The sequence below is a fragment of the Xenopus laevis genome, chromosome 2S (assembly GCF_017654675.1).
Source record: "Xenopus laevis strain J_2021 chromosome 2S, Xenopus_laevis_v10.1, whole genome shotgun sequence".
Lineage (NCBI taxonomy): Eukaryota > Metazoa > Chordata > Amphibia > Anura > Pipidae > Xenopus > Xenopus laevis.
Window position 1 is genome coordinate 118,377,017 of NC_054374.1, and position 27,169 is coordinate 118,404,185.

Sequence of the window (27,169 nt, forward strand, 5' to 3'; positions counted from 1 at the left end):
TTCACCCTCCAAACAAACACAACAATAAATCTTACAGTTGGATTTGGGCTTAATCCAAATTGCGTGTAGCTTTTTGTCTGCATCAACTTTTTTAAGGTACAACAAAGCTACTAAAGATTGATATCACTTTTATAACTGGAAACTTAAGAGAAGACTATATCTTTTTTTCTTTTCCATTAAACTTTTATTAAGTTTTCAAATAAGAGAAAAAAAAATCAGGGATACTGAAAAGAAAAGGGGAAAGGGAAACATATACAATCAAATCACAGTCCCAGACATAAGCTGTAGGTCAAAATATTATCATGCTTTCCAATATAAAGGTAACAAAGGAATGTACAAGGTCTGAGGAGAAAGGAAAGATGGACAACTAACATGTTATACAGAGGTCTATTTATAATAAAAAGACTCCAACAAAGAGAGCCAACAAAGCCACTTCACAGTATAAGCATCATGGAAATCTGCCAAAAAAAAAGAGAATACCAGTCACTTACTGTGGGAGCTATAGGTTGTTTCCATTTTAATGGAATTAACAGTTTAGCAGCGTTGAGTAAGTGAGGCTAAATCGTTGAAGTAAAAACCAAGTGGTTTGTCCATATGAAACAACAAAACATAAACATCCGCGATATCGAAGTTTAAAATCTCATGTATAGCCTGTCTCACCCCATTCCAGTAAGGCTTAATCAATGGGCAGGTCCAGAATATGTGAAATAAGAAGCCTTTTTCTATACCGCATCTCCAACACCTGTCGCTGGTGTTTTGGTAGATGTGTTTCAGCCTGGCCGGAGTACCATTGTGACATTATTTTGTGAATGGTCTCCTGTATTCTACAACATCTAGTACTCTTAAATAGCTTAGTCATGATATCACAGAACTGTTCTTCAGAAAGATGTGTATCGAGACCAGAGGCCCATAAATCAACAAATGAGGGGGTAGTAGAAGCCTGGGAGTGGTGCAAAGTTTTATAGATTTGTGATATTGTATGCATAGGGGGAAGCTCAGCTGAACACAGGGATTCAAATGGAGTCTGGTCTCTATCCAGTACGGAAGCACCTCCCTAGGAATGGAAGAAGTGCTTTATTTGCGCAAATTTCAGGTGGTCAATTTTCGAGAAAGGTTTAACAATTTGAAACTTGTCAATGAACTCTCCCTTTTCGAAAAAATTAAACAATTGTAGGTTATCTATAAACCAGCCAATGTGAGAAATATTGCGGCTGTTGCCCTAACGGAAATGCCAGGTTATTTATTATCGGTGTAAGTGGAGAGGGGTATTGCGTTAACTTACATTTTTGGCGGCATTTATCCCATACCATTAGAGTATGTGAAAGTAAAGGGTGATCCGCATACCAGATACGTCTGTGTCTAGTATCTAGCCATGGTAAGTGGAGTAGGTAGCTGTAAGTGGCCTGTTGCTCTATCTCAACCCACAATTTGGAATCGACTTGGTGAGACCAATCAACAATTCTACCCAATACCACTGCATACTAGTAAAGCTTGCAATCAGGAAGAGACACTCCTCCTTGTTCCTTATTCTTTACAAGGGTTTTATAGCTCAATCTGCTCTTTTTGTTTTGCCATATATATTTTGTAATGGTAGTTTGCAGAGAGTTTAACATATGATCTTGCACCGGTAAGAGGAGGGTTTGGAAGATATACAAAATGCGAGGGATAATATTAATTTTGATAACATTTATTCAACCAAACCATGAAAGGGGTTTATCAAACCAAGAGTCGAGGTATTTGGTAATAGTTCTCAGGAGATCTTTAAGATTTCTCAACATCCATTCGTCGTAGTCTTTGGTAATTTTAAGCCATAAGTATGTAATATATTGTTGGGACCATTTATATGGAAAGTTCTGTGATAAAGCTTGTATAGTTCTTGCGGGTAGGGATATATTCAACGCCATAGACTTAGAGAAGTTGATTTTAAAGTTGCTAAAATAGCCATATTGAGTTAGTAATTGGTTCATTACTGGGATAGAAACTATAGGTTGTGTAACAAAAAAAGAAGGTCGTCAGCATAAGCTGCGATTTTATGGTGCAGTTTATTGATAGTCACGCCAGTAATGTCTGGGGGTAGACGTACATGGCAAAGGAAAGGCTCTAAAGCCATGATAAACAGAGTAGGGCATAAAGGGCAACCCTGTCTGGTGCCATTGCGTATATTGATGTAATTAGACATCTGACAGTAAACGCGCACCCTAGCGATGGGGTTATCATACAAGGAATGTATCTAGTTCAAAGTTCTCAGGCCGATTCCAATGTATTTCAAGAATGTAAACATATATGTCCAATTGACACAGTCAAAGGCCTTTTCTGCATCCGTAGAGAGTAACATCAATGGAAGTTTGTGTGTCTTTGACCAATGTAAGATATTTATCAGCCTGTTGGTGTTATCACGGCCTTCTCTAACCTTTACAAAGCCAACCTGTTCTGGGTTAATTATTTTATGAAAAATGGTGTTCAGCTTTTTGGCTATAATTTTCGCTAGAAGTTTAACATCCCCATTCAGCAAGGAGATTGGTCTATAGCTACTTGAGTCATGCTGATTCTTTCTGGGTTTCAATAAAAGGCTAATATGAGCTTCTAGAGATTGTTTATGGAAATAAGACCCTTGTTGGATACAGTGAAAGGCTTTGAGTAGGTTAGGGAATAGACTATCTTTAAATGTTTTGTGGTATACGGTGGTAAGGCCATCGGGTCCAGGTGCTTTTCCCACTGGCGTGCTTTGGAGGGCTAAAGTTAATTTTTCTAAAGTTAAATCTGCATCCAAAATATTCGCCTCAGCGGAGGAAATTCGTTTCATTTGGGAAGATTGTAAAAAATCGTGTAGGGAATGACCATATTCAGGCATATAACAAGAGTTGTCTGCCAATTGGTAAAGTATTTTGTAGAATAGTTCAAAGGTTTCAGCTATTGATTCTGGGGTGTGTGCGAGAACGCCGTTTGCTTTTTTGATAGCAGGGATAAAATTTCTACCTTGCTTATGTTTCAAAAACCTAGCCAATAGCCGACCACATTTATCCCCATGCTCATAGAACCTATTGGACATGTTTACTACAATTGGAGATACATATCTGGAGAGATTTCTAGAGATGTTGCTCATGGCAACCAATCAGCAATTAGATTTAAACAGCCATCTATAAGTTAGAAAATAAAATCAAAGATTTGATTGGTTGCTATGGGCAACATCTCCAGAAATCTCTCCAGATATATATCACCAATGTTAGTAAACATACCCTTATGTCTGGATACAGTAATAGCTTTAAGGGTAAAGAAATTAAAATGAGTGGAAAGTGCTTTTCGGGCCTCCGTTAACTGTGTAAGGGTGGCATTACAGTGTGTCTGTTTATGATTTTGTTCCAATTGTTGTATTATACGGATTAGGTAATTTCTAGTTTGTTGGGATGGGTGTACGAAGAGATATCATTGAATGGTCTGACCACGTCCTAGTAAGGATACTATTATCTAAGACATTGTTCAGTGCCATGTGGGATATGAGAATATAATCAATTCTGGAGTATGTGTTGTGTCTATGAGAATAGAATGAATAATCTCTTTCATGGGGTATAGAATGCACCAGGGGTCTTTTAGTTGAAGTGAGTGTAGCGTATGTTTGCAACGTGACAGCTGACGAGGTGTTATACTAGATTTGCCTTTGAATTGTGGGTCTAGGGGTAAGTTAAATTAACCACCCACCACTAGAGTACCTTCCGCAAAAAGCGACAATACATCTTGTATTCGTGTGAGTTCTTGGTCCTGTTCGCTATTGGCATATATATATAAGTATATGTTGGTTTTATTTGTTATTATTTTTTTCAATATTTGATTCTGTTTTAGCTGCTAAGGCTATATATGTTATAGTTTTGATCTTTATGTTTTGTTATTATTGTTACTTTCATAAACGTGTATTTTTATCTTTTTTAAATTTTATATTAATTATATTATGGCTAAGGAATGTTGGCAATAGGTCCCTCATTTGTGAGTTAATAGGGACTCTTTTTTTTTAAAGGTTAATTTTTATTGAATTTTAACAACAGAAAATTAGAAGGAAGAAAAGCAAGTTAGAAAGGAAAGAAAAGAAGGGGAAAGTGGGGAGAAGGGGATACGGCTGAAAAAGTAACTATCAATGGTTGGTCGAGGTGGCTGGCGGCTCGAGCCAAGGGTTCCAAATATTCTCAAACTTCTTTGGGCATCCACGTGCTAAGTACGTGAGCTTGTACAGTTCCAGTTGCGAATTAACCAGTCCAATCCATCTACTCAGAGACGGTGGCGATGGGCCCATCCAGTGCAGGGCAACGACCTTCTTTGCGTAAAAGAAAAGCAACCTCATTAGGCATCTAGTGTTTACTCTAGGTATCACGGAGTCAAGGAGACCCAGAAGACAAGTAGCAGGGTTAAGTATCTGGGGAAGTTCCAGTTCGGTAGCCATGAAGTTCAAAATTTCCCTCCAATATCTGAGTATCACTGGGCAATCCCACATTGTATCCCAGGCTCTCTTAGTGGCATCCATTACAGTTAACAAAGGGCCAAGATCCCTTCGAGTTCTATATAAAGCATTGTGTAGGCTTTCCACAGAAGTAAGATAGAGTGCCTCTATTATTTATGCCGGGTTGTCAGCGTCAAACACTTTCCAACCGGCTGCATGTGAGGCCTGGGAGGCAAGATAATATAGCTCATAATTGGGAGAGGTCAGTCCCATCTGATCATGGACAGAGTGGGTGTTTTGTTCCCCCAAATAAATTCAGATTGTGTTCGGTCTAGATCATGTAAGGCTTTCTTGGGTATGTGGCAGGGGGTATTACTCAGTATATAAAGAAATTTACGAAGATAAATCATTTTGCATATATTTATTCTGCCTATTAGCGTGAGAGGGAGTTTGGTCCAGTGTGCAAGTGTGTCTTTGAATTCACGGAGTAAGGAGTGTAAATTATGCTGCAAAAATAATGTCGGATCTTTGTGCACCGTTATCCCTAGGTACTTAAAATTATCCGCCACTTTTAGGTTACAGTTTGCAGCCACCCCAGTTGGAAGCTTTCCGTCAAGGGGAAATAGTATGGACTTGTCCCAATTAATTTGAAGGCCTGAGAATGCACCAAATTGTTTGACAATCCCAAGTACAGAGGCGAGTGATTCATGTGGGTCTGCTAAGTATAGGAGCGTATGATCTGCATACAATGAGACCTTCTCCTCAATTGTTTTGTAGATGAATCCCCGTACCCCCCGAGATTGCCGAATTGCTATGGCCATGGGTTCAATTGCCAACGCAAATATGAGCGGAGAGAGAGGGCACCCTTGACGAGTACCTCTTGACAGGCAAAATGGTACGGAAGTAATGCCATTAACCCGGATGGATGCCTTGGGTTCACTGTACATCAGCCGAAGCCACTTTATGAAGGAAGGGCCGAAACCCATTCTAGTTACTACCTCCCATAAGTAAGGCCACTCCACCGAATCAAATGCCTTAGCCGTGTCCAATGAAACCACCAGCCTGGAACCCATATTTTCGTGTTTCAGTTGTAAATTAAGGAACAGTCTTCTGAGGTTAAAGCTGGTTGATTTAGAAGGCATAAAGCCGGTCTGATCAGGTTCCACCACTGTAGACACAACTTTGACAAGACGCTTAGCTAAAATTTTTGCAAGAATTTTAATTTCCATATTGAGAAATGAGATTGGCCTATAGGAGGACCACAGAGTGGGATCCTTCCCTGGTTTGGGGATGACCACAATCGTCGCATCCGAGAACGTTTTAGGGAGAGAGAAATTATCAAAGGCATACATCAGGGTTTCATGCAATCTGGGGACTATCTCGCGTAAATGAATATGGTACCATTCTATAACAAAGCCATCCGGGCCCAGGGATTTGCCGGAAGGGAAGGATAGTATGGCTTCGGCAATCTCAAGAGGGGAAATCGGGGAATCCATGTACTTTGCTTGCTGAGGTGAGATATTCGGAATGGGAATCCCATTAAGATACTCGTGAAGGTCAGCATTAGAGTAGTGCGCAGTAGAAGTGTAAAGAGAGGAGTAAAAATTACTGAATTCCAAGGCTATCTCAGACAGGGAGGTCAACATATCCCCTGTTGAGGAGAGTATCCTGGGGACAGCAGAAGTACCATTAGGAGGACTGGCTAGAAAGGCTAGAGGCCTACCATTTTTATCACCATATGCAAACGTAGTGCTGGTGGCGTGTAGAAGTTGCTTTATAGTCAACTCTAACCTATGCAAACTGAGGCGCCTGAGGGCAGCAGTGAATTCCCCATGTGTCTGTGGCGTGGGATTGCCAATATATTCTGTTTCAGATTGGGTAACTGCCATTTCTAGGTGGTGTAGGGTTTCTTTGGAGGTGTTTCTAGCTCTGGCCACTGCAGCTATTAGGGTACCTCGGGAGACTGCCTTAAAAGCCTCCCAGGCAGTCGAGGGATCCGCAGAACCATGATTCACACTCCAATATTGTGTAACAGAATCAGCGGATTCCCTGACCACACTAGGGACCCTCAACCAGTATGGGCTTAGCCTCCAAGTTCTATGTGCGGGGTCAGAGAGAAGGTCTAACGAAAGAAGCAAAGGGGCATGATCTGAGATTCCCCGTGGCAAATATCCAACCTCTCGAACTTTAGGGAGGAGATCCGAAGAAAGCAGTGCAAGATCTATTCGAGATAATAACTGATAGGTAGTAGAATAGCAGGAGAATTGTCTGCGCTCGTGATACTTCCAGCGCCATACATCCACCAAATTGTACGCCCGGAACCAATCAGCAAGTTTAGAGGTAGTTACTGTAGGAGCGGACAGCCTATCCAACAGAGAGTTACAACAATTGTTAAAGTCACCCATGATACACACCGGGGCAGGGGGCAATTGCATCAATGTTTGATATAGGTCATGAAGTATTGTGTCTGCGAAAGGGGGAGGAATGTAAACGTTAGCTAAGAGGATGGGAAACCCAGCTATAGCACACGCCAAAATTTTATATCTGCCTGATCTGTCCGAACGCACCTCTATAAGATCAAATGGGAAGCCTTTCCTAACCAGGACCGAGGTGCCCCTAGCATATGTGGAATATGTAGTATGATGAATATACGCAACCCACGGTTTCCGGAGAGCCAAGACCCAACTCCCAACTAAGTGGGTCTCCTGAAGTAGAAGAATGGGGGGTGGTATAAGATTTAAGATAATTGAAAACTAATGCCCGCTTTACCTTATCATTAAGGCCCCGAACATTCCAAGATATTAACTTAACAGCAGCCATTTGGTGTTGTGTAAAGGGGATGGGTACTCAGACTTAGATGAATACATTTCAGGCTTCCGGACACCCTGCGACTCATCAGCCCGCCATATACATACATTGTTATCCAGCCAGGGAGGGAGAGAGAAGAAGGAAAGAAAGACTGAAATGAGGTAGAAAAGACATATATATATATAAGATATTTGAAGAAGGTACTGTGTCTCCCACTGAAATAGTCTCAGTACTGTAAGTTGCCTGGCCACTTGGTACTGCCGAGACATACAGAGGTATCGACAACTGAGCCACATGAGAGAAACACTTGCATCAAAAGTTACTTCTTGCAATAGGGATTACATCAAAAAGTTGCAAGTAGCAGCTGTTCCTCTCCTCTTAGCAGTGGAAGGATATTGAAACCATGCACATTAGGTCAAATAACTATCGAAGAAGAGGTCAGTAAAGAACAGTTACGGCCTGGGACTTCTGCTGGACCGTGCCTCAATCCAGCTCAATGCCTCTTCAGGAGTATTGAAAAAATTAGATTTATTTGCGTCAATGACCTTGAGTTTAGCAGGGTATAGCATGGCATAAACCAACTTCAGGTCCCGCAACTGCCGTTTTACGCCGGTAAAGGTGCTGCGCTGTTTCTGCAGATAAGTAGAGTAGTCAGGATACAGTGATACATTGGCCCCTTCATGTACCAGCTGGCCTTTCGCCCTTGCTTCAGAGAGAGCTGCATCTCTATCTCGAAAGTGAAGCAATCTTATAAGAAAGGAGCGTGGGGGAGCACCCGGAGGTCTAGGTCGACCTGGGACACGATGAGCCCGTTCCACTGTATAGTGTGCGGTGAAAGGTGCATTAGGCAGAAGTTGCTTGAGCCGTCTTTCAGCGAAATCAGTAGTCGAATTGCCCTCTGCGCCCTCCGGGAGCCCCACCACCCGTACATTATTACGGCGTTGGCGGTTTTCGTAGTCATCTAAGAGAGAAGCTTGGTGCTTGATTTGCTGCTGTAATTCAGTGAGTTATGCTGGAATTGGTGTACACATATCTTCCAGAGCACTAACCCTGGCTTCCACAGCCGTCGTTCGTTCCCTTACAGCCTGCAAATCCACTTTGATCAGAGATAGGTCAACTTTAACCTCCTCTATGTGGGTAGTAAGCGTGGTTTGACAGGTCGCTATTGCGGCAAGAATAGGTGCAAACGCCGTTTCCGAAGTATCTTCGGTTGGTATTGAAGAAGGGGATGAGGGTGCAGCGCCATCATGGCCAGACCGCCTCACAAACTGATCCATCTTCTGTGACGTTTCACCAGGCTTTTTCGGTGCTCTGCTACTACTCATAATAAGCGTGTGAAGGAATGCTCAGCACGAGGGGAAGTACAGTTTGGTAGCGGATTAGTATAGTAACAGGATCAATAACACCACGGAGCTCTCAGAGTAAATTCTGTTAATTTAGCATGGAGACAATAGAACAGTTCTGGTATATCAGTGCCGTGCAAAAGTGGTACATTCAAATTGCAGCGTTATAGGTCCACTACTGTGCAGCATAGAAAGAGCAACAGGAATCATAGAAACGGCCCAGAGCTATGGTGCTCTTTATACCCAAGCTACACCACTCAAGCAGACGGGGTACCTCAGTAATGGGCCTGTGGTGGTACTGTGGATCCTGCAATATGTAGAACTGTCCCACTATGAAGACCAGCGCCCTTAGTAATGGCTGCGCAGCATCGTGTATTACATGCGTTCCAGCTTGGAACGCATCAGCAGCGCGATCTTTATAGGCACCGTCGGCTCCAGGGACAGGTAATGCAATGGCACAGCCCACCGGAGTAGCTTGGTCCGAGGAGACAATCCAGCTCCCTGCTTGGTCTGTAAAGACAAGTACACCCGCTGCCTTCGGTGTCTTGCTTGCGCCGCAGCGCCTTGGGCTGATGGCATCACACGGGACCAGGCCAGACAACCTGGTCTCCAGGGACACCCGTCGCACGTGGATTCACTGGGGTCTTTGGGCACTCACCCCTTATGGAGACCAGCCGGGAATCTTTCAGCGATGCGGAGGAAGCAGTGTCGCAGCTCCAGGCTGTTCACAGCTACGGGCCTCAGGTAAACTCCAGTCCCCGGCTTCCGGCCTTGAAGTAGGCCCCAATTAGCAGGGCGGCTCTGTTGGTGCCAGAGAGCACCTGCCTGCAGCGGGTAGCTTCCCAAGCTGTCACAATAGCAGTAGATGGTTGTAGGAGCTTTTGATATATATAAATGGGGCCAGATGGTATGTGAAAGCCACAGAGCTCTGGTGGAACACGTCTGCTCCGTTGTACAGCCAGCCACCTAATAGGGACTCTTTTGACTGAGTTTAATACATTTCCAGATTACATTTGTCTGACCCTTTAAGTACTTGAACATTGTTCCCTTTGCTCTGCAACCCCTTGTACCCAGACTCCTCCTTAGTCCTTACTTCTTGGTCCTGATTGCCTTGTGGCCTTGACACCATTACAGAAAAAGACTTATACAGGCCCATAGCTTAATATTTTACCGGTGTTCAGATTTATTCCACAAAGTACTATGAGTAAAGAAAATAAATTCTTAAAATTCTAAAGCACTTGTTTACCTTCAATTACAGTTAAGCATAGTAATTGCACGTGGACTATGACATTATCAAAAGTCTTGCACTTCTAATACATCAAGCGAAGACTTCCAAATGGACCATGATCCTTAATATTGACATATATACTCTTATAATTTACTGATATGTTCTCATGTTTGCACAGATTATTTAGACACACTGTTCAGAGGATCATAAACTTATACACAGATCCTTCAACTAATGCTAGGGTTTAGTAGGTTGAAATGCAACTCAGTCAACAGTTATGCAGAGTTGACTGAGCCAACAAAAATGGAGTTAAATAAGAAGCCTACAATTATTTGGTGTGGCTGGCAAATAGCCCTTTTGCCCCTGGCAATTGCTGATGCATGCTATACAGTGCTGTCAGTTTAAAGGGAGCTCTGCACTTCTGCCAAAGTTCCACCAACAAATCACCCCTTTTAGACACAGCACTGGCAATAGCAGGAAGCATTAAATTCAGCTAGAGATGCAAATCTTCCATCCTTCCAGCCTTTGCACTTTTAAAATTGCTCTAGAATTTGTAAATTGGCCACTGTTTAGTTAGTATGGAAATGTACTACATGAAACCACTGTTACCATGTTTAGAGTGCACATTGAATTAGAATTAGCACATTGAATTAGCCCTTTATTATAATCTTTAAAATTGTATCCTTAGTACTGACAGTTTACTCCCTAATGACATCCCATTCTCTTCTACCATTGTGGATTTCTGGTTCTGCCTGAATATCAGCAGGTAAGCACCTTGGCTCAAATTGTCATGTTTGGCAATCCCAAACTTTTGACTTTGGGCCTGGCTCACAGCTACTGGGGTACCAGCAGGTCTTACTGTATGAGATTTCAAAGAATGCCATAGAGGCAATCAAGGGAGCCAAATGTAAACTTTACGAAATCTGCTGGCTCAGAACCAAACAGCAAGCTTAGGATTGTGAGGCAAACTCATAAATAGAAAAAAAGCAGAAACAAGTCAAAACCAGGAATCAACACAAGGTACAAGGCCGGAGGAGCAGAAATCAGGATTTAGAGCACCTAAGAACATGATAATTTGACCTACAATGGACAATAAGGTCTTTGCTGGGGATTATATAGGCAGGCTGATGGTTAAGTGCCCTGGTTAAGTGCAGCCATGTAGATTTATTAAAGTACAGGTATGGAATCTGTTATCTGGAAACCCATTATCCAGAAAGCTCCAAAATACAGAAAGGCCATCTCCCGTAGACTCCATTTTATCCAAATAATCAAATTTTTTAATAAGATTTCCTTTTTCTCTGAAATAATAACACAGTATCTTGTACTTGATCCAAACTAAGATATAAGTAATCCTTGTTGGAAGCAGAACCAGCCTTTTGGGTTTATATACTGATTTTCTAGTAGACTTAAATTAAAGATCCAAATTACGGAAAGAGCCATTATCTGGAAAACCCCAGGTCCCGAACATTCTGGATAACGTCCCATACCTGTAATAAAATTGAATTTACAGAATTGTAATGACAAAATCAAAAGTCAATGCAGCAATGACCAACGCGTTTCTTCATTGTAGACTTCATTGGGGGCAGAAAATATTCATTTGTTTGCTCTGAGCACCTGTGGCCAGATTAGTAACTGCTGCAACGATAATGCCTACTTGGAAACTAACGTAAAACACAGCACTAAATTGGGTGTATATCCGTGTCTCCTCAAATAAGAGTAGAGGCGCTGCAGACTCCATAGCAACCTACAGGTCACTAGTTCAGTTTCAGGCAGGATGTTATAAATTGAAATATTTATAATAGAGAGATTGATAGACTGACAGACGGATTAGTAAAGAAAAGCTCTAAATTGAATTGTTATATTAGCAGGTTTAAGGTTGCATGTATTTTGAAATAGCATGTTATTTATCTTGAGGGCTCAGCTTATTCTTTTAATGAAAACAATTATTAATGGAAAGCTCAAGTATTTGTTTCAGGAATCATTTTGTTTTATTTAATTGAGCATGTTTTAAAATTGTACAAGCACAACCCACACACATCCATGAAAATGAGTATAATTGCCAGACACAAAGGCAATTTAGAAAGCCTACCCAGGCTTAAAATGTTGCTATTGCTATCTTTTGTGTTCAATGAAATGCCATTAATGATAGCATGAAAGCCAGAGATGCATTTCATGTTCAGCACTGATATAGATCATAACTCTTTGTAGCTCTAAACTGCTCAAGTGTTTTCTAGATTATTCTTTTGTTCAGAACATTGCTGTACCAACTGTTATAAATGATCATGTTTCACTGACTTTTCTTATAGATGTTTTTCAAAGCACTCACTTCTGTTCATGTGTTGCCAGTGCAACAGTCACCGAGTCACTTTGTTACAATTCGAATTCTGGTGCAAGGGGGTGGCTCCATACTTACAGTACAAAAGTAATCATTTTCATAATGATTAATGGAATGGTTTTCTTTTATAATACAAATGGAGTGATGACTTTCCACCAAAACCCTGTCATCTCCATCTGGTTTCACATTGCACTCTGGTTTTAAACTATATTTGATTGGTAATAATCAAATAAGAAAAAAATGAAATTCAGCGATGCTTCAGTCCTTGGGCTGATACAAAAGCCCAGAACAAAAATTGTAGCAGCTCTATTCTTATTTTTTGTTGATCGATAGTTCTGTAAAGCACATGTTTCAAGAATCTTTGGCCCACATGTTCTGTATATGTGGCATATTACCTGTGTGCTCCCATGTAGCAAAGTTTTGAGTCCTGAGGGGCAGATTCACTAAAGGGCGAAGTGACTAACGTTAGCTATAATTCGCCAGCGTGACGTCATTTCGTTACTTTGCCGATAACGGGCGCAGGTGTAACTTCACTAGCAAAAGAGATAGACTCTAGCGTTAATTCGCTCCCTTACACTTGCCGAAGTTGCGCTCTGACGAATGGTCGTAACTCCGCAAATTCACTAAGATGAGGATTTTACTGAACGTTACCTCTTGTGCCAGACTTGCCTTCGCCACCTCAGACCAGGCGAAGTGCAATAGAGTAGATAGGGCTAAGTCCCAAAAAACGCTGGCGATAGGCTGCAAGAGATCGTAAATTTTTTCTGGGGTACCCAGCTTTCCCCTACATAGAATAAACTATACACTGGGCTCATGTGTAGGGCAATATGACAACTCTATTTTATTCTATTAAGGTTTTCGCGGGCTTGTGTAGTGTAATGTATTTGCTGCAACATATACGTCCATTCAACTTTAACTTCCCGCCGTATGCAAATTAGCCAATGCTAGCGCTACTTCACCAGCATTTGGCGCCCTGGATGCAACTTAGAACTTTAGTGAATTAGTGTTGTCCTAGCGAATCTACGCCTGGCCAAGTGTTTTGATGTGAGTGAAGCCTTCGCTGGCGAATTTTTGGAGGTTAGTGGGACAGTCCTAGTGTTCTGGTGAATGGATCAATGTTATTATGTAAATAAATATTTAAGACTTTTTTACAATGTACTTTACATGGTGTAATATTGAACTGTACCTCTGTCTCCACAAATTCCCTTGTAAAGAGTAGAATTTATTGATAAGAAACTACAGGTTCATATAACAGTGGAGGGAGTGTTGGAGGGTATTACTTCTGAATAAATACTTTCAGGTTTACCTAGAATTACACAAGTATGCTTCCTATATTCTCCTACACTCCTTTGTATTTGCTGCATAGCAGCAAGGAACTGGATGAAGCATAACTAAATTGGAATATAAAACATGAATTACAGAATTATTTAGTCTCCATGGAATTACAAATACAAATACATATAAGCAGCGTCAAACTGGGGGGTCCGAGGCCCACCAGAGCTTCTGCCACAGGGGCCCCTTGCCCCAACTGCAGGCCCCAGGCCCCCACTACAGCCATAACCAGACACCACCCCCTGCACACACCTGTTCTCTAGTTGTGGCCGCAAGAAGGAGATAAGGGGGCAATGCAGGGCATCAGACATGTACAGGTCTAGGTTGGTGGGGCCGATGAGGCCCATTGTAGCATGAAATAAAGTGATTAAAACTGATTCTTAAATTGTTGAACCTATATAAAAGATGTTTATGACCCTTCCTCGGTACCGTATTCACATAAAATATCAATGAAGGACAAGATCACATGCCTAATTGGAAAATCTAAGGTTAATTCTATTTGGATCTTAAAAAACTAAGATTAAATCTAGTTGGAGTTTAAAAGTTGCTAAAAATATCATTCAGATGCACAAATGGCACTTTATTGAATATACTGTAGCAACATAGAGGTCCTTCTATGAGAACATAGAGCTTGTTTGTAATACAAATAAGCAATTATATAAGTATATATTCTTATTAATTTTGCAAAAGGAAATCATATGTCCAGATCTACAGTACCTGTGTCTGAATCTTAAAAATATGAGGGATGCAAAGGTAGATTTGGTTCTGGGATTGGATTTTTATCTTCATTTATTTCCTTTGTACTCAGTTTAGATTTAGAGTTGGCTTGAAATAATCTTAGCACTCACGTTGGCCTCCTTAATGCACAGTAATAAATCAAGAAATACCATTCCTGATGGTAGCCTGCTACTGCTAATTTTTTCATTGTATTATGTAGCATAAAGCCAATAAATTACTCTGTATTCTCATTCAAATAATAACAAAATATATATCAGCAGAGAAGTAGGATTACTCAATTGAAATCAGTCAATTAGACTAAATCTGCCTCTTATACATTTACAAAACATTGATGTAAACAAGTACAAACACTGGTAAATTTCTCTCTAATAAATGCATTTTGCTATAAACAGTAACAGCAGACTCTAAATATCAACTCATCAAATATCAGTCCTGACAAGTAGAAACTCTTTTACAGTTATTATTAAATTGTACATGAACAAATACCATTGGTTCAATATAAAGCTTCAAAAAATGTCCTGCCATTGTAATTGGGGGCAAAAAGATTGATAATAGGTAGATTCAGGAGAATTATATATTGACAAAATACAGTCTGTTCTAAAGTTGTTTGTGGCACAGGGACAATATTCTATCAGAGAGACCAGCAGGAAAGATTTGGGACATAATAAAAAAAAACTTTAGCTTGCTATTATGCTATTGGTGACTGTTATCACAAGGAAAAAAAATGAGTGCCAAAAATTGGAACCCATACCTATTCATTTGTTATAAATATACTCACAAACATTTATATGATGAATTCAAATACGTTGTGCTCTTCCCCAGTCTTCATCCACCTATTTAGTTTGATAGGGTGTTCTGTATTGCTGGGAGGCTCAGCAGCCAAAATATCCCCATATTTGCAACAGGGGGTGCATTATTTATAAATCAAATGGCAGAAATGTATATCATAAAGCACCAACACCAATCACTCTCTATAATGATATAATTTACAGGATATTCTTAGATCTTTTGTATTTAAGTAATTAACAATATGATCAAGAGTGCCATCTTTTAGACATGGATAACAAAATGTTTTCTGAATGATTTTTTTTTTGTTAAATTCGGTATCATAGGAATTATATACTAACAAAAGTCTTCATCTGTAAAGTATTTTTATTGATTCAAAAAATGGGACATTGGTTATTGTGTTTATTTTATATGAATCCTCTCTCTCTCTCTCTCTCTCTCTCTCTCTCTCTATATATATATACAACCACATATAAATATACTCTCTTTATCTCTCTATCTACAGTATACTGTATATATAGATACATGTTCAAATATAATATATGACATATTGCTATTTGTTTCAAAACTTTTTACTTTCTGCAAGCAAAGTTTGAGCATATCAGCACAATTTCTGTTAATTTCATTACAGTCTTTAAATTAAAATTAATGAGGCTGACACCCATGATTAACAATGAAAAATGCAGATAGTTATAATTACCAAAGCAATAACATTGCATTACATAGAAGATATAAGGTGCTCGACATATTATTTAAAAGTCTTACATAGAACATAAAAAAATGACATTTTCAATTTATTTTGTCAGTGTAAAAAAACAAAATTCCTTACTAAAACCTCTCTCTTTTGGGAATCTCTCGCCATGCATAATTAAGCAAATTTGATTGCAATTAAACTGAGCTTCTACAGTGGAGTTTTAATTAATGCAAATAAGGCATCTACATCTAAGATTAATTTCAGTGAATTAAAAGAAAACAACAAAGAAAAAAGTGTTGCTTTTTGTGTAGAAAGCAGACAGCAAAACTGAAATATTTTAAAACTTTCCTTATGAAATGCTTTTGATTTCTCCTGTAAGTAGGCTTCTTATAAATTCATCCCACTTTGAACATTTTATTTAATATCACCATCTAAAGGAAAGGGAGGGGTGCTGGAAGAACACTGAAATGTGTGCTCTTCTGACAACATAAAAAACATTATCTACCAAAATCTCTAATTTTATAAACAGAGGAAAACATTGAATGTTAATTTTTAAAGACTGTACATTTATCAAACCCCAAATCAAAGAAGCTATCATGTATGTCTAGCTTGCCTTTCAATATGAAAATTAGTAGGTAATATTACTCTAACGGCATTAAAAAGGGCCTGGGTGGGTAGTACTTTCCAAGCCACCTATTCCACTTATTCTAGGGGAGTTGCTATATTGACACATACTGTAAGAACCTTGGTCTTCAGGTAATAATGGTCAAGTAGGATCCAAACGGATGCTATGTAATTATTCATGCCCAGGTTCATGGCCTTCCACTCACCATTGCATCTATATATGCACCTCCAGCTGCAGAATCTCAGTTATTGACACATATTACTACTCAACTTGCAGCACTACCCCCTTCCCCAATAATATTATTGGGTGATTTTAATGCCGTCCTGAATCCGGTCTTAGATACGGTGACAGGAAAGAATTATAGCAGACTTCCATTAGGCAGTTGGGCGGATAGCTGCGCCTTAACAGAGCTCTGGAGGAGGAAACACCTGACAGAGACAGAATATTCATGTTACTCAGCCACATATCAATTGCACTCCCGAATAGATATGGCTTTTGCCTCCCCTGAAATTATCCCACTCCTTAAATCGACTGTCTATCCTTCACAAGGTATTTCGGACCATTCCCCTTTAGAGGTTTTACTGACTCTTCACCCCAAAGCGCCAGACAGGATTTGGAGGTTACCCTCCAACTGGATTGGCTCTACCAACATCGAGTCTGTTGTAGAACCGGCGTTGTCCCAATATTGGCAGTTAAATCCTGGAACAGCTAAACCATGTATAGTGTGGGATGCTTTTAAGGCGATCACACGTGGTGCATATATTTCAGGCATTTCCCGGGCAAAGAAGTTATTGAGGAATACAATTAATACATTGGAGCGAGAAGCATCGGATAAAGAGCTAGCATATCTAGCCGATACTACAGATGATACCCAGAATGATGGCTTCAGGCCACACGTCAGCTTTCATTGGACAACAACGAACAGGCCCAGGCTCAAATACAGCGACAAGCCTTTAGACATTTTGAAGATGGAGATAAGGCAGGCAAACTTTTAGCCATGTTGGTTAGGGATGACCAGAAAGGTAGCCACTATTCCTTGTATAAAAACTAAAACACAAGACTTGGTAACGCAACCACGTCAAATTCTAGATAGATTTAAAGTTTTTTTCATCAAGATATATATGCCTCTAAATTTACCTGCTGTGAAGCAGATTTAATAAATTATTTGGGAGCCATTCCATTGCCCTATCTAGCTGATCAAAACCAAAGCCATTTAGATGACCCTATTACACCAGAGGAGGTGCAGGGGTGGTTAAGGCTCTTTCTACTGATAAGACCTCAGGATCAGATGGCCTACCGGCCGAATTTTACATATGCCATCTGCCCTTGCTGTTAGGCCCATTGACTACTCTCTATAATGAAATTGTGAATAGAGGTAAGATACCAGAATCCATGTCTTAAGCATATGTTACAATAATACCTAAAAAAGGGAAAGACCCACAGCTATGTTCTTTGTATCAGCCCATTTCCCTTATTAATTGTGATGCTAAGATATTGGCCAAGGTCTTAGCGAATAGATTGCAGCTATATATGAAAGATCTTGTGCATCCAGATCAGACTGGTTTTATTTCATCTAGGGCTATGGATATAAATATATGAAGGCTATTTACCCATTTGCAGATACAACATGAAAATATAGGTACTAGCGCCATTGTTACGTTAGATGCAGAGAAAGTTTTCGACTAGGTTGAATGGCCTTACCTGTGGCAAACTCTACGGAGGTGGATACTTGAGATGGATACAGGCACTATATCACTCTCCTACTGCTCAAATAAGAGCTAATAACATGCTTTCTCCAGTTTTAGCCTTGGAACGAGGTACTAAACAGGGATGTCCACTGTCCCCCCTTCTTTTTTGTCTAGCCATTGAGCCACTACCAGAGATACAACAGAGATAGTAGGTCTTGTTAAGGGCAACCTCAAAATTTCTCTGTATGCAGACGATATGTTAGTATAGCTTGATAATCCAGGTGATGCCTTGACTAGTCTCTTGCATGTGATAAACACTAACGGGAAATATTCGGGCCGTCTGGTAAATTGGCCTAAGTCTACTTTGTTTCCAGTTGATCAAGGAGCCTTGGCTTGTCTATACCCAGATTCACCCCTTCAGTGGGTTAACTCCTTTGTGTATCTCGGGGTCCAGATTACCAAAGATATTACTCAATATAAAATTGTTAATGTTAATCCCATTTTAACTGATATGAAATTTAAGCTTAGACACTGGGCTCATTTGCCACAGTTTCTATATGGCAGAATTAACCTGCTAAAAATGAAATATATCCCTAAGTTTTTATTTGTATTTAGAAATACACCAATCTGGCCCTACTCAGTAATATTTTAAACAGGTAAATTTGGTGATAAACACATTTATTTGGGCTGGAAAACAACCCCGGATTAGTGCGACTATCCTGCAGTGGTCTGTTTCGACAGGGGGGCTTGCATTGCCAAATTTCTATTTTTATTATTTGGCGGCTGTACTGGTGGCTTCCCGTTGTTGGTTTGAATCAGATTGTACTAATTCGGCAGCAACACTGGAAGCCTCTTTGTTGGGCTCTAGAGAAACTTTGAGGTTGCTACCATATAGGGGCAGGGAGGCACACCCAGAAATCACTAGATCTATGGAAACTACACTCAGGGCCTGGAAGGCGGCTCAGAAAATTTTAACACCCCATGGACTACAGTACTGCTGGCCACACGCTCCTCTATGGCAGATTAGTACTCTCGGGCACTTTATGGACATGCCAGACTGCAAGTTTTGGGCCAAGGTGGGACTTATGTTGGTTAGGGATTTATATCCAGAGGATCAACTTTTAACTTTTGATCAGATAAAATTCTCATTCCAGGTGAAATATACCGCTCAATTTAGATATCTGCAAATCTGTTATGCTGCACAAGCACAGTTTTCGACTCCACACATTAGGATTGCAGCTACTACCCTGGAAATAGGCCTACAATGTCAGGTGGTCAACTATATACCAAACGCTTTTGTTCATAGAGGGAAAAAAAGAACTTACTTGTTATTATAAATGTGCTCAGGACATCAGGGGATCTAGACCAGGACAAGTGGGGTGAGATACTGAGGCACTTGTTGACATCTACTATATCATCCAGAAATAAATTGATACAGATTCAATTTATTCATCGATCTTATTTGACCCTGGAGCATTTCCATCGAATGAACCCTGCAAGGGATTTTTGTTGTTCTCGTGGGTGTGGGTCCCTAGGCTCATGGTTTCATACTGTATGGACATGCCCTAGGCTGGTAAATTACTGGTCGCAAGTATTTGCCTTTATTTCTAAGGTACTGGTGCTTACAATTCAGCCGGATCCGGCAGTGGCACTATTGGGACTGACCAAAGGCATAGTTACTTCAGTGGAGGGGAGAATACTACTTCAACTGCTTATGTATTATGCAAAAAAGCAAATAATTCTCAAATGGAATAGGGGTGACACACCAACATTGGCAGAATGGAAGGCTCCGGTTAATAAGGCTATACTGTATTATAAAGCAACTTATCTCTCTAGAGGATGTAGGGACAAAATCATAAATATTTGGATGCTTTGGGTTCTTAATACCAAAACCAACAGTCCTCATGTTTTCTTAAGTGGACTGACGTAATTAGGATTGATGCCTATGCAGTATTAGGGATATCCCCTCTCCCCCTCTCTCTCTCTCTTTTTTTTTGTTATTTTGTTATTTTATTGTTGTAATGTAATAAAACTAATAAAAATGATTTTAAAAAAATATTACTCTAACAAGAATTATATATTTAATATACTTAATTCTTGGTATAATATGCAACACTGTACCAATACACACGCAATGAGGCTGCAGCTCAGCTTACAACTAGTGAATATGCAAAGTTGTAGCCTCATTCTTTCTGTGTACTGGTATAGTTTTGCATATTTTCCAAGAATGGCCTAATGGTTTTGCTTTACTGATCCATATGTCAGCAGTCTCACATACTGATACAGCTGGGTAGAAAACCCTGCCAGTCCAGAGACATGTTGGACCATGCATGCTGTGAGGTACTGATTACTTTGAAAGTGCTTTCCATCAAGTGTTGAATTACTAACTTTGTGGCTTCTACTGATTTGGTGGTCAAACTGTACAAAGATCTAGTATCTTTGGTGGGCAAAGTATCTATCTATCTATCTATCTATCTATCTATCAAAAAATAGCTTACAATAGCAAAAAGGGAAGGGATTGAGACACAAGGTGTGGGAGTGGGAAAGGCCAGAAATAATCAATTTGAGAGCATACAGTATGTTATTGCATTTGGTAGCTAAACAGAAGGGTAGGCTTCTCTAAATAAGCTTGTTTTAAGAGATCTTTTGGAAACAGAAAGGTTGGGAGAAATTTGGACAGACCATGGGGGAGAGCTCCAGAGGAGGGGTGCAGCTAAACAGAAGGTTAGGCTTCTCGAAATAAGTTTGTTTTAAGAGATCTTTTGAAAACAGAAAGGTTGGGAGAAAGTCGGACAGACCATGGGAGAGAGCTCCAGAGGAGGGTTGCAGCCCTTGCAAAGTTTTGAATGCGAGCTTGTGAGGAGGTAAGGAGAGAAGAGTTGACGAGCAGGTCAGTAAAAGAGCGTAATAAGCGTTTGGGTGAGTATTTAGAGATAAGTTCAGAAATGTAGGGTGCGGCAGAGTTATGAACTGCTTTGAATGTCAGGGTCATAAGGTTGAATTTTATTCTGAAATTTAGTGGAAGCCAGTGCAAGGAGAGGCATGGCAGAGGAGGAGCAGTTGCTGGGGTGTTTAAGCCTGGCAACAGTGTTCATTATGGACTGCAGATGTGTCTCTGGCAGGGTAGCTGATTTAATAGAGAGTTACAGTAGTCTAGGTGTGATATGATGAGAGAGCGAATAAATATTTCGGTGGCATTTTGGGTGATAAATGATCATATTTTGGATATGTTCTTTAGGTGAAAATGACATGATTTCATAAGTGACTGTCAGGAGTTCTCTGTTGCAGAGCTCTCCGCTTCACAGACAAGTTGTCGGCGCCCAGTGATATCATCACACTGCGCCATGGTGGGACATCATCGCACTGAAAACTGTGCAACAATTAGACTAAAGAGACTCCGAGGACGCAAGTTCAATGCCCGATTATAGGTCACTGCTACTCATTTTCCTGGGTGCTCTTAAATTCGTATTAGATTGATTACTGGACTTTTGACCCTTTCGTTTGACTCTGACTACAATGCTTTGCTGAAATAGAATGCAAAAGGAAGCGCACACATGGAGTAGTATTGTCTCAATTAAGATAAGTAATTAAGCCCATAGAGCCACAGAGTGTTTAAAAATGGTGCCTGGAGAGCTATATTGCAGAATATCCATCAGTGTGATATTCTTCAAGATTCCACCTTTCGGTATATACTCACAAGATTTCTTGAATTTTTGATGCATATAGTAATGTTCGTTCTTTGCCTTATAAGTTTTCTCCAGTCATCCACCAAGTAGTATAATGAAGATATAAAGCAAAATATAGTATAATATTGCTTTAATAGGATCGCCAGATCATAAAGCATGTAGTACACAAAGCAAAATAAAAGTCCGGACTTCTCTGGGACCAGGAAGGCTTCTCCTGTTGAGTCTGTGATCGATGAATAAATCAAACTGCTCCAATATCCAACACGTTTCGCAGTCTCCCTTGACCGCTTCCTCAGCGTTGGTGTGATGATCACACAAGTCCTTGTGCGTTGGATATTGGTTGCAGTTTGATTTATTCATCGATCACAGACTATGCTCTGCTATGCCATGCTGAATTGCACATGAATGATGCTCAAATGCACATGAATGTCTTTGGAGAGATTTTGTATAAGCAGTATGCCAAGGTTGAAGTGGTTTGGGTCTAGCACATTTAGTTTTGACAGGAACAAGCTCATTAAGGGCAATGGTGAGTGTGACAGAGGTATATTAGAACAGGAGGTGGAGAGAAGCGAGTCAAAGGCATTAGCTATACTCCCTTGAGCTTGTTGTATACATTTTCTAACCCTTTACTTAAAATTTCTGACATCAATCTCTGTTGTCTTTTTTTTTCTCTTGTGGGACAGTTGCTATCCTTTCCACTCTTGCAAGATCACTAACAGGTATCAACTTGTTTATGTATTTAGGGTGGTTGTACGATAATGTTAGATTTGATTTGGGTCAGTGGGTATCAAATATACTGATGTTTTTATACCATCTTCTTGATTTTTGTATACCAACACATCCAAGAAAGGAATCGGTTGCATATCAAATTATAGAGTAAAGAAGATAGAAGGATGTATTTTCTCCTAACTTTGTAAAACCACAATATGGATTTAATGCCACTCCACAAAAGTACATATTATATGACTCATTGATGTATCTCCACCAAGCCAAACAATGCCTGGTGTAGTCTATATCATGATATATGTATTAATCTTCAAGCTTTGCCAAAAAGTCATTAGAAAATGATGGGGCGACTTTGGACCCCATTGCATTTCCATGTAGTTGTAAGAAGAACTTTCCTTGAAAAATTCATTACAACATAGAATGACTTCTAACATCTGTGGAAAAGACAAATGCTGCTGTTCACAATATGTTGCCCTTTCTCTTAATGCCCATTCACATGAGAGTATGCCCTTAATATTTACATATATTGTAAAGGGGCAATATACCCCCTTGTTCAATATGATTACAAAGAATAGGGCTTGTGCTGAACATATTTTTGCCTACTGTTTCAATTATAAAAAAATCTATGATAATTCCTTGAACTAAACACGACAAATGAAAAGACTAAAGCTATTTAATGTATAATACTTGCAAGGTAGAAAATTAAATCTGCGCACTGGGAATCTAATTTTCTACCTCACAAGGGCCAAACATGGAGTAACTTCAAGTTACTGTTTACCCTTTGAGCTCAAGAAATAACACAAACCATAGCTTTCTCTTGATTAAAGTGGTAGTTAACCTTTAAATGTGTTGTTCACCTTTAAATTGACTTTTAGTCTGATGTAGAGAGGGATCTGAGACAATCTGCACTCGGTTTTAATTTTGTATCATTTCTGGTTTTTGAGTTATTTAGCTTTTTATTCAGGAACTGTCTAGTTTGCAATTGTAATATGATTTGTATGCAGATATACCTCACTAGAGGGTAATTTGTTTATTTATCTTCCTCTACTCCCTATACCAACCCTGTGAGTATACCTTCTATAGTGTCATCACCTTCCCATAAAATAGCTGGGAAAAGTATAGCAGACAGCAAGGCCAATTGTTAATTGGGATAAAGAAAAACTAAAACCCCAAAATGAATACTTAACAACAGATAGTTTACATAATATTAAGTGGCATATTAACGAATCTTACTAAACTGCAATATATATTTAAGTAAATATTGCCCTTCTGCATCTTTTCTCTTGAGCCCCCATTTTATATTTTTGCATGGACAACCCCCACTGCATACAGACCTTACCATTTCTATCACAGGGATTCCGCTTCCATCCATTGAGGACATCCAGAAGAAGCACTGTCTTCGTCGAGCACGCAGTGTTCTTAAGGACTCCTCTCACCCTGCCCACAGACTGTTTTCTCTTCTGCCTTCAGGCAGGCGTTTCAGGTTACACCGGACAAGAACCAGCAGACTGAGGAACAGTTTCTTTCCTAGAGCTGTCTCCATACTGAACTCTGCACCTTACTGACTCCTTTAAACCCCCCACCTTACACTATCCCCATTACCATTGCACATTCAATATTGTACTGCAGCAACCTGTACATTTGTTCATCTGCTTGTAACTACTGATTATAGTTACTACAAACTGTATATTATGTTCATATGACTGTAATCACTCTGTAAATATTATCCAGTTCGTTCTTGTACATACCAATTATAATTTATACCTTATCCTGCACTTACTGCTTATTGCACTACTGGTTAGACCTAAACTGCATTTCGTTGCTTTGTACTTGTACTTGTGTAATGACAATAAAGTTGAATCTAATCTAATCTAATCTAAAATTTCTCTGAACAGCGTATTCATGCAGTATTAATAACTAAAAATCAAAAATATAGAATTAGTCTTGCAAAAAGGTATAAAATAAGAAAATATAGGAAAATGAAGCTGGTTAATTAACGCTCCTTCTCTAAGCGGCAAATATCCTGCCATATAAATGCAGCAAGCAATTTCGTTGCAACTGATTAAGAAAACGTAATAGAGAAGCTTTTTTTTCTGCACCAACCAATTAAATATAAATATTAATCCCAACGTGATAAAAGGCCAATTCCCTGATCTCCAATCTGTTTGCGTTTTGCATGCATTAATTATATATACAGAGACTGAAAGTAGAGGAAGATAAATAAACAAATGACACTCTAGTGAGGTATATCTGCATGCAAATCATATCACATCTGCAAGCAAAAGCTCCATAAATCGATTTGCTCTTTCACATCACAAGACAAACAGTGATGCTACTCAGCATTTCCTTTGTCAAAGTCACACAGATAGGCCACTCTTTACAAATGCATCCTTACAGAGCATGGATTCATACCATTTGATGATTAGCATTATTGGCAGCTCTTCAAAGAAGATTCATCAAGTGATTTGCAATTGGACTGGCTGCCCTTCTGCTTTTTGCCTTATTCCTTAAAATTCAGCTCAAATTGATTGATATCTGAGTTTTGACTTAGCAGGCAAAGACAACCGAATCGTTTTTTTAAAAAAAATGTAATCACTTAAAAAGCTCCTTATGCGTTTTTTATACAAGCATTCTCACTGGGATATATTTTGAACAATTTGGGATGGAAATTGATTTAGATTTATTCCCATATTAAGTATGAGGACAAAAAATTAACATTGTTTTTAGATAAACATGCATTACAATGCTTGCAATATGTATAATCTGCAGTTTAAAGGGATACTTCTGTCAGAATTAAAGTGGTTGCTTCACCTTATATACTAAATAAACTACAGAAAAGCTCACTTTCTATTGCGATAGGACTATGGTAAGGATTGTGGCACCTGAAGCTTTTTCATCTCTGGTACAAGTAAAGGCAATGCAAATGCAAGGGATCTCTGTATATTGTTGGAAATGGCAAGGACCAGAACTAATCACAAATCCATAAGTGAAGAAACTACCCAATGCCACTCCCCACTTTGTATAATGGGAATCATTTGCCACTCGAAATTCTTGTAGTTTTTAGGCCACTTGATCTGCAGAGAGAATGTTTTCCTAGGGCTAACATGGAAACATGAATGATAACACACTACATGGTATATTTGAATTTTAAGTAAATGAATTCAACTAGATACTTAATATTAAAATATAATTAATATAAGTTTTTACTAACTGAATGGTTTTAAACCATTTAAACCATTTAAACCATTTAAACCATACCTAGGGGCAGATTTATCAAGGGTCGAATTTCGAAGTAAAAAATACTTCGAAATTCAACCATCGAATTAAAATACTTCGATTATCGAAGTCGAAGGATTTTTCACTGAATTTGGCCATTGAACGATCGAAGTAAAATCGTTCGATTCGAATGATTTTAGCGTACAATCGAACGATTATACTTCGATGTGTAAAGACTTAGAAAAATGGTCTAGAAGGTCCCCATAGGCTAACATAATTTGGCGAACTATTGAAGTCGAAGTTTTGTTAAAGAGACAGTACTTCGATTATCGAATGGTCGAATATTCAAACGATTTTACTTCGAATCAAATTCAAAGTAAATTCGAATTTGTAGTATCCTATTCGATCCAAAAAATTACTTTGAATTTTGAATTTTTTTACTTCAAAAATTCCCTCTAATTCACTTCGACCCTTGATAAATCTGCCCCCTAATGTACAGTATATATTTCTGACATTCTTGCACTAGGTGTGTTGATCACCATCATATATATTTTTATATTTGTACTGTTGCCCTGCACTAATAAAACTGATTTGCTTCAGAAACACTACTGCAGTTTATATAAACAAGCTTCTGTGTAAAACTGGAGGTAATGGAAATAGGGTTTAATGGTACAGGTTAAATGGTAGATAACAGATAAACTCCGTAGAACAGATTTTTTTTTAACTTCTTGCTTCTGACATCCTCCTATTGTTTTAAATCATTATTACCTATTACCTATTACTATTATCTATTTGTTTTTTTCAATTATTGACCTATTGATTAATATTCTTTTATATACTTTATTGGCAACTAAGGTTAAATCTTGTCCATTTCTGAATAGTGGGCCCCCCTTTTAATCCATTCTTCATGAGTAAGATTGTTTTGCCCCCAAAGGAGCTCTATGGTATGTAAAATATGCAAACACATTTTGATTGGTTGGTGTTCCTTCTTTCAGGTTATTTTTACCTAAACTATTTGAGTAAGTTATTTTTTATGTCATCAAAATTGTGTACTTCTATAGTTTTGGAGTTTTCAACTGTACCTCTTTTAGCAGTGAGGAGCTTGAGGAAATCTATTTTTGTTTAGTTTCCTTGTAGCACCATGTTTGATGTTATACAAGCTTGCAATACATTCAGTACATATGTGCTAACAAATTAGCCATAGTCTTTATATAAATATACAGTATATACTTACTGATATACTCACTGAAAATACATATTCAGGTGTAGACACCAGATGAGACCTGAGCCCTTAAAGCAGTGATTTTCCAGTGACTATACTACTCAATTGCTTTCTGTGATTGTGGCAAGGCTAATAACTCAAAAACACTATCTTAGAGAATTTTGTCTTTGCTCCGTATCCCCAATAACATTTTACTGCCTTTAATTTGGCCACAAAACCACTGTGTAATACATAGTCACTTTTAATAATCAGTTCAAGTAACCCTGCCTGCTTTATGCTATATACCTTGGAGAAAAAAAAATTGCACTTTAAAAAA